Source organism: Struthio camelus, chromosome 16 (assembly GCF_040807025.1).
Source record: "Struthio camelus isolate bStrCam1 chromosome 16, bStrCam1.hap1, whole genome shotgun sequence".
NCBI classification, from domain to species: domain Eukaryota; kingdom Metazoa; phylum Chordata; class Aves; order Struthioniformes; family Struthionidae; genus Struthio; species Struthio camelus.
In genome coordinates, this window is record NC_090957.1 from 3,358,497 (window position 1) to 3,366,127 (window position 7,631).

The window sequence follows — 7,631 nt, forward strand, 5'->3', positions numbered from 1 at the left end:
CAGGGTGGAGAGGAAGCTGCTGCCAGCTTAGAGAAGGAGCTTGAAAAGGCTTGCCTGTAGGGACAGGAGCTGCAGGACTGTCACTGCCCCAACACACTCCTTCCAGGTTGGTCTTGAGCCAGAAACAGGAGTGTCTTTGAGGAGGGTGGGGTTGGAGGCTGTGTGCATGGTGCAGAATAGATTAGCAGTGCATCCCTGTAACCTCTTGGCCACCTCACCACCATCTTGCTGTTGTCAGTTTGTAGTTTCAACTTTTGATGAAACAAATTGAGCTACGGCATGTTCCTCTTGACTTCTGGTTTTGTTTTCTGAAAGAGCCTAAATCCCATCCTTGCCGGGTTCCCTTGGGTGTGAGCTATCCCATCACATCTGTGATCCTGACAGGCGCCACCCAGGCAAGCGTGGGACTCCGGGTGGTGCAGCCGCTAGAAGAGAGGTTTGCTCTGGGGTGCTCCCCAAGAGTGAAGGAACCCTGAGTGCACTAGGGCCAGAGCCCCCACCTGTGGGGTTGCTGAAGCCTAGGGGCACACCCTCTAACCAGCCCATGATTGACAAGGCCATGCAAAAGAGAAGCCACACCACAGATCCACACTGTAAACATCTAGGTGCTGTGGAGCCATTCCCCACAGAACGACCTGTCAATGGGCCTATTGTTACCCACCCCAAGGAGCAGTGCTGTGGGCTGAGCACTCGGTCATCTGCTGATGTGCACACTGGAGCCATGCCGCTTTGGTGTAACTGAGGATGGATGCCATGTCCTTGTTTCTCCCAGGCCCTTATCTCCTCCAAGGTCAAGCCCAACCCACGTGCATCCCATCTTGTCTCCTGCAGTCTACTTTGTAGCCTCATGAGCTAGTTTTGTATCTTTGTCAGCTAGTTTTAACTGGTTTGGCAGTTACAGCACTGGCAAGGTCACATCCTTCGCAATGTTTCTGGAGTTCAAGGACAGTTCAGCCTTGAGGCCTGCAGGCTTCATCTACTTTAGGCACTGATGCTAAGTTAATCAAGGTTAGGCCAATGGAATTAACAGTAGTTTTCTTACAAATCCCCCCGTTGTTTTTCTGGCTGTTTGTCTTTGTAATATAGCCATTTTTCAAGACGAGCAGCCAGCCTTCACAATTTTATATACAATCCCAAGGGGAGCACAAAGCACACAATGATCAGACAGAACAGAATCACTACAGCATGCAGCAAACAATTATACAAGCCAGAAGTGGTGGGAGACCACCTAAAGTTTCCCACCATTTATGCTCTGTGACTTTTTTTTGGTTCTTTCAAGTATCGCTTGACTCTGTTGTGTATCATGCTCTGCAGTCATCAGGGTACTTTTCCCTGTTTCTTTGACCTTCTGGAGAAACGTCCGCAACTGCTCATGGTGTAATAATTCCTTCACTAACCTGAGATGCATTCCAATCGGTACTGGTGATAATTCTTGAATCCATGAATAATTTCCCTGGAGTAACTGGTGAGTTGTTACGGGGCTTGTATAATTGTAGCCACATCCCTTTACCATTGTACAGTTACACATGCACAAATTTAAACTATTATTGTGATACAACATTGCACCATCAATTATAACAGTGCTGCCCTGACTCCACAAACATAGACAACCCTTCCCAGGAGAGACCAAAGTTACCTTCTCATTTGCACTTTGGGTCTGCACCCCAACATGACAAACACTGTGTTCCGTGGCTAAACAAATGTCTTGAGTTTGTAGGGCATTACCTTCACGTACAAATCCTAGTTGATCCCAACCCATCCAGGAGGCTAAATCTATAGTGTTCCACTTATCACGAATGTGCTGTGCCCATCCCCTGTTTTCCAAAGGATGTAATGCAACATCCCCATGGATCCAGCCTAGAGGCACAATAGGCTAGATTGTAGAGACCTGTGCTGCTTGAATAGTGAGAACGAGAGCAGTTATCACTTTTTGCTCCTTATCGAATGGCAAATTAAGCATTTGCCACCAAGCTGGATATTTCCCTTCAGATATGGTACTCTTTTCCCATATCAAGTTTCGGCTTTCTGCGGGAAGTATACCATTCTCTCCTTCCCTTGTGAGGGATGCAGCTACTGTTTGTAGCCAAAGTTGGGCTTGAATGCAACTAAGGCCTTGTATTTCCTTGACGTACCCCTAAAGGGTCTACTATTAATCGGTGGGTCTTGCTCATTCATCTCCTCCCACCGAGGTAACACGTCTGATATTAGCCATTGTCTTTTCCCTAATGCCATCACAGATGACTGCAACGGATGTTGCAACTTACACCAATCTGCTATAGTCCCAGAACTATGGTTCGACATTTCCCAACAATGATTCCTGCAGCAGCCCCCGCACACATACATCCAGGAGTCCCCAGAAGGACAGCATACAATTGTACTGCATAATACGCGACTGCTCTGGGTTGAGGACCTGGCATTTGAGTCAGCACTCCACTGGCAACCCCTTGTTGTTCATGAATGTACAGCTGGAAAGGTTTTTTATAATGGGGGAGCCCTAAAGCCAGGGATTTACCTAATGCCTCCTTAATTTTGTTAAATGCCAAATCTCTCTGACTGTCCACTTTATAGGTTCTACTGCTTCCTGTTCAGTTGCTCCCACTAATGGGTTTACTAAGTCCCCCAACCCGGGAATCCATGGTCTACAGAAGCCTACTGCCCCTAAAAACAACCTCTAATCTGCTTTTTCGTCACAGGTCAAGGTAGATCTTCAATTGCTTTAATGCGTTCAGGATGGAGAGATCGTTTTCCTTCCGTTAGAATCAATCCTAAATATTTTACTCTTTCTTGACAGAACTGGCGCTTAGGTGGGGATGCACGATGTCCCTTTTCAGCTAAGGCTGTACACAAAATTATTGTATGTGAAGTACAAGCATTTTTTGTTCTCCTAGCAAGCAATAAATCGTCTACATACTGTATTAACATGGAATCACAGGATAAAACAATGTTATGTAAACCTTTCCGCAGCAACCGAGTAAAAATTCACTGGTGAGCCAGTGAATCCTTGTGCAAGTCGTGTCCAGGTCAGTTGTTGTCCTTTCCAGGTAAATGCAAACAAAAGTTGACTCTCTTCTCCTGCAGGTATACTAAAGAAAGCAGAACTTAAATCTATTACTGTAAACCCCTTAGCCCATACAGGAATTGGAGTTAAAACCGACAACATAGTGATTAATAGCATGTACATCCTGTACAAATCGATACTCAGGATCGCCATCACTGTCCAGGCGATGTTTATGTACTGGTAAAATGGGTGTATTGAAAGGAGAAATGCAGGGCTTCAGAATCCCCTGTTCTACATAGGTATCCATCTGCTTTGGAACAATTTTCTGCCTCATGCGGGATAGCATATTGTTTTACAGCTGGATGGGGCCTTGGAGAGTTGTTATGGATACAGGCTCTGCAGATAAAAGCAAGCCCACGCCTGTTCCTTTCCCACTCCACAGTTTAGCAGGCACAGCAGTGGAGGAGTGCTTGAACACCTAGTTCAAGAGGAACATCTGCCACCGGAACTTGCACTTCTGATGCACCGACTTCTGAAACACCCATAATTACCAAATCCATACCGCTGGCACTTGCCCATGTCTCTACAGCAAGTGCTGGTAACAAAGCCCGCCCTAAGAAACACACAGGGGATTCTTCAACCAAAACACATTGATTCCATATTGCTTTTGCATCTATAACTGCCAGTAATGGTTTGCTCAGGGGTTTTTCTCCTCCCCCCATCACACCCCATATTTTCCAGACCTCCCCAGAACACAACCCTTTATCTGTATAATTCAAAAGAGATAAAGTAGCCCCGGTAGCCACTAGAAAGGTTACTTGCTTTCCAGCCACTTTCCTGGTTATGCGGCCCTGACTAGCCAAAGGGATTACATCCAAAAACATACATACACATCGAATACAAGCACAAGGATATTCCTCCTCAACTAGTCATTCATCAGTTCGGCCTACATCTTGATTTTCTCCCGAAGGAGGATTCACCCCTGACTGTGGCTGAATTCGTGCACAGCTTGGGCACTCACGCTGCATATGTCCTCACTTCCCACAATAATAACCCTCCCAAGAACCTAACCCAGGTGCAGAAGTTAATGGAATTCCCCTTCCTCCCCTCATGACTCCTCGTCCTGCTGCCATCCCACCCGTCCACCGTCCAGGAAAAGATCCATGACCTGGTCCTATAAAAAGCCCAGTTCTGCACTCACAGGGAGTAAATAGCTCCTCACATGACTGCAGCCACAATTGTCGCTTCTTCCTTTTTCAATTTATGGTTTTCCTCCTCTAATTTCTTAGCATCACGTCTGTCATATACAAAGGTTGCCAAGCGGACAATCTCATCTGCAGTCTTTCCTGGCCAATCAGGCACATGTTTAGAAAAAGACTTTTTTATATCTGGGGCAGCTTGATCAACAAAAGTAGACACAACTAATCATCTCTGAGCCTCAGCTTCTGGGTCCACTCCACCCCCATACAGTCACATTTGCTTAAACAAACGCAACAGATATGCGGATGGGTGTTCAGTAGGCTGTTGTTGACATTCCCTTACCCTTGACCAATTCCCTGGTCTAACACCTGCAAGCCTAATAGCTTCCTCCAATCCTCTCCGAGCCTGTCTAAGCTGCCTGTGATCCGCATCATTCCAATAATCCCACCAAAGATCTATAGTGGGCCAGTGCGGGCACGAGCCTCAGGATCCCCTCCCTGTTCTGCCTAATGTTGCTTGGCAGCTAAAATCACGTGTTTCTCATCGGGTGTAAACAGAGTGTCTACTAACATCTGTACATCTCCCCAGGTAGGCGTATTTCATATGCCTGAAAGATGCCTTTCACAATTCGAATGACCTTCTCAGGATCCTCCTGCAACCGAGGGGTCTGTTGCCCCCACAGAATCAAATCCTGCTGTCCCCAGGGTCCATAAACTCGAGCAGTAAACACTTGGGCTACTCCTGCTCCCCCCTCTCACAGGGCACCAGCTTTTGGGACTGCCCATAAGGGGGCTTGTATTTCAGCATTCGCAGTTGGTAATGGGAGGGCAGGAGACAACGGGGAAGCAGCCCCTCCTTCATCATTATTTTTCCCTTCCTCACATTCTTCATAACTTCCATTCTCATTCACCTTTCTAATCTTCTTAGCATTCCCATTGCCATTATCATTACTACCATGCACTGGCTGTCTGCTACTTTCTGCATGTATCACCATTGTTCAGATTGTGCTGTCCTTCTGGCGTTCATATGCCCAGTTGTCCCACACATACCAGTAATCCAGTTGACCAGGATAATGATCCTCAAGCTGGTGCCGTAAGAAAGTTAATACTTGTGAATCAAAACTACCACTTGCCGGCCAGCATTCGGCTGCATTGCCATCATGACTAATAAAAGCCCAGTCCTCCCGGCACAAAATTATTCATTGTCTCCATGACATACCTGCAATCCCTGCAATATGTTTCCAAATAGTAATAATTTCTGCCAAGGGTGTCCCCTTTGGGGCACTTAATCCAGGTCCTATTTTCCTTTCTCTTTTTTTTTTTTCTCTGTTTCTTTCTTCTCCTCTCCCACTCCACCTAATTGTAAAAGCTTAGAGGAACATAGAAAATGTAGTACTCACCCAGTCTCGGGAAGTCTCCCCGGAAGGTGTTTTATCTGTGGGGTAGAACTCAAATTCAAATTTCTAGCTTTTTTTTTTTGCTTTTTTTTTTGAGGAGAACTCAAACCCCTTCACTCAACCCCTTTCAGTGTGCACACTATGGGACTTGAACCCACTTTTTTTTCCCTCTTCCCTTTTTCAAACCCCCAACCCCTTTTTTCTTCTTCTTTTTTTTCCCCTCCTTTCAAGCAACTGGAACCCCAGATAACCTGCTTTTTTTCCTTTTTCAAGGGACTCGAGCCCCAAATAAAATACTTAGTGGTGGAAATTTGGTATCCCTGATCAGTGCGACCCTGAGGAGCAATCCATAAGGTGAACTCACACATATGCTGCCAGCCGTTGCTCCACAGAGTCACACCAAACAGAGAAGCCTCGGTCCCATCTGGGTCGCCAAACTGGTATAAAGGTCCGCAGGCATTCACCACTAAGTCAGAGTCAGACTCTTATACGATCGTTTGTTTCAGCTGGAGCTGGGTGCCTCCAAAGAGGGACCCAGAACAAAGACATTCTGGGCTAATTATACTCCTTCCAGTCTTATTTCCCCGCCTGCCAGTGACAGTCTCTTCCAGTCTTCTTTCCTGAGTTGCTGGTCTCTTTCCTTGTAAATGGATTGTGTCTACATCCCAGGACGGTTGCTGTGTTCCTGCTTCAAAGTGCCTTATCTTATCCGGAGGTTAACCGAGACCTCTGTCCGTTGTGTTCTGTATCTTCTCAAAGGTTAACCGTGACCTCTGTCCATTGTGTTCTGTATGTTGGAGGGCTGATTCTGGCTGCTTCTGCAGTTGTTGTGTCAGCAGTAGCCCACAGGTTTGGTTAAAGTTCAAGCTTAGGCCTGCAGGCTTCACTACTGAGGCTTGGAGTAGTTTAATCAAGGTTATGCCAAGGGAAATAACAGGAGTTTTCTTACATGCAGAGAGGTGTGTATATTTTGGGATCAGGCGAGACGGTTAGGAGAAAGTTTTATTCATAGAAGTCTGTCCTAACTTGTCAACATCTCTTCCTTCTCCAGCAGTCCCCCTGTGCCCTGAGAGAACATCTAGGCAACAGCAGCTCCCTCAACGAGTTCCTCCTCCTGGCGTTCGCAGACACACAGGAGCTGCAGCTCTTGCACTTCACACTCTTCCTGGGCATCTACCTGCCTGCCCTCCTGGGCAACCGCCTCAGCATCACAGCTGCAGCCTGCGACCAGCACCTCCAGACCCCCAGGTACTTCCTCCTCCTCAGCTTCTGCCTCCTTGACCTTGACTCCATCTCCATCACTGTCCCCAAATCCATGGCCAATTCCCTCGGGGACACCAGGCCTATTTCCTATTCAGGATGTGCTGCCCAGCTCTTCCTGCTCCTGTTCTTGTTATCACCAGAGTGTTCTCTTCTCACTGTCATGGCCCATAACCGCTTCCCTGCCATCTGCAGACCCCTGTACTACGGGACCCTCCTGGGCAGCAGAGCTTGTGTCAAAGTGGCAGCAGCTGCCAAAGCAATGTCCTGCGCCAGTTCTTCTGTGAAATTCCCCAGCTTCTCGGGCTCTCCTGCTCAGAATCCTCCCTCAGGGAAGCTGGGGTTATTGCGGCTAGTGTTTGTTTGGGCTTTGAGTGCTTTGTTTCCACTGTGCCGTCCTACATGCAGATCTCCACTGCTGTGCGGAGGATCCCCTCTGAGCAGGGCCAGCACAAAGCCTTTTCCATGTGCCTCCCGCACCTGGCCCTGGTCTCCCTTTCTCTCAGCACTACAGTGTTTGCCTACCTGAAGCCCCCCTCCACCTCCTCCCCAGCTCTGGATCTGGTGCTGGCTCTTCTGTAGGCGGTGGTGCCTCCAGCAGTGAACCTCCTCAGCTACAGCTTGCGGAACAAGGGGCCCAAGGATGCCCTCAGGAAACTGCTTCACTGGCTACAATGCCAGCACCAGTAACTGTCCAACGTGCATCTACTCCTCACTCCAAGGCTATTTGGCATCAAAGATGAGTGCTGTTCATTTCTTCCTGTCTCACTTTTCTCT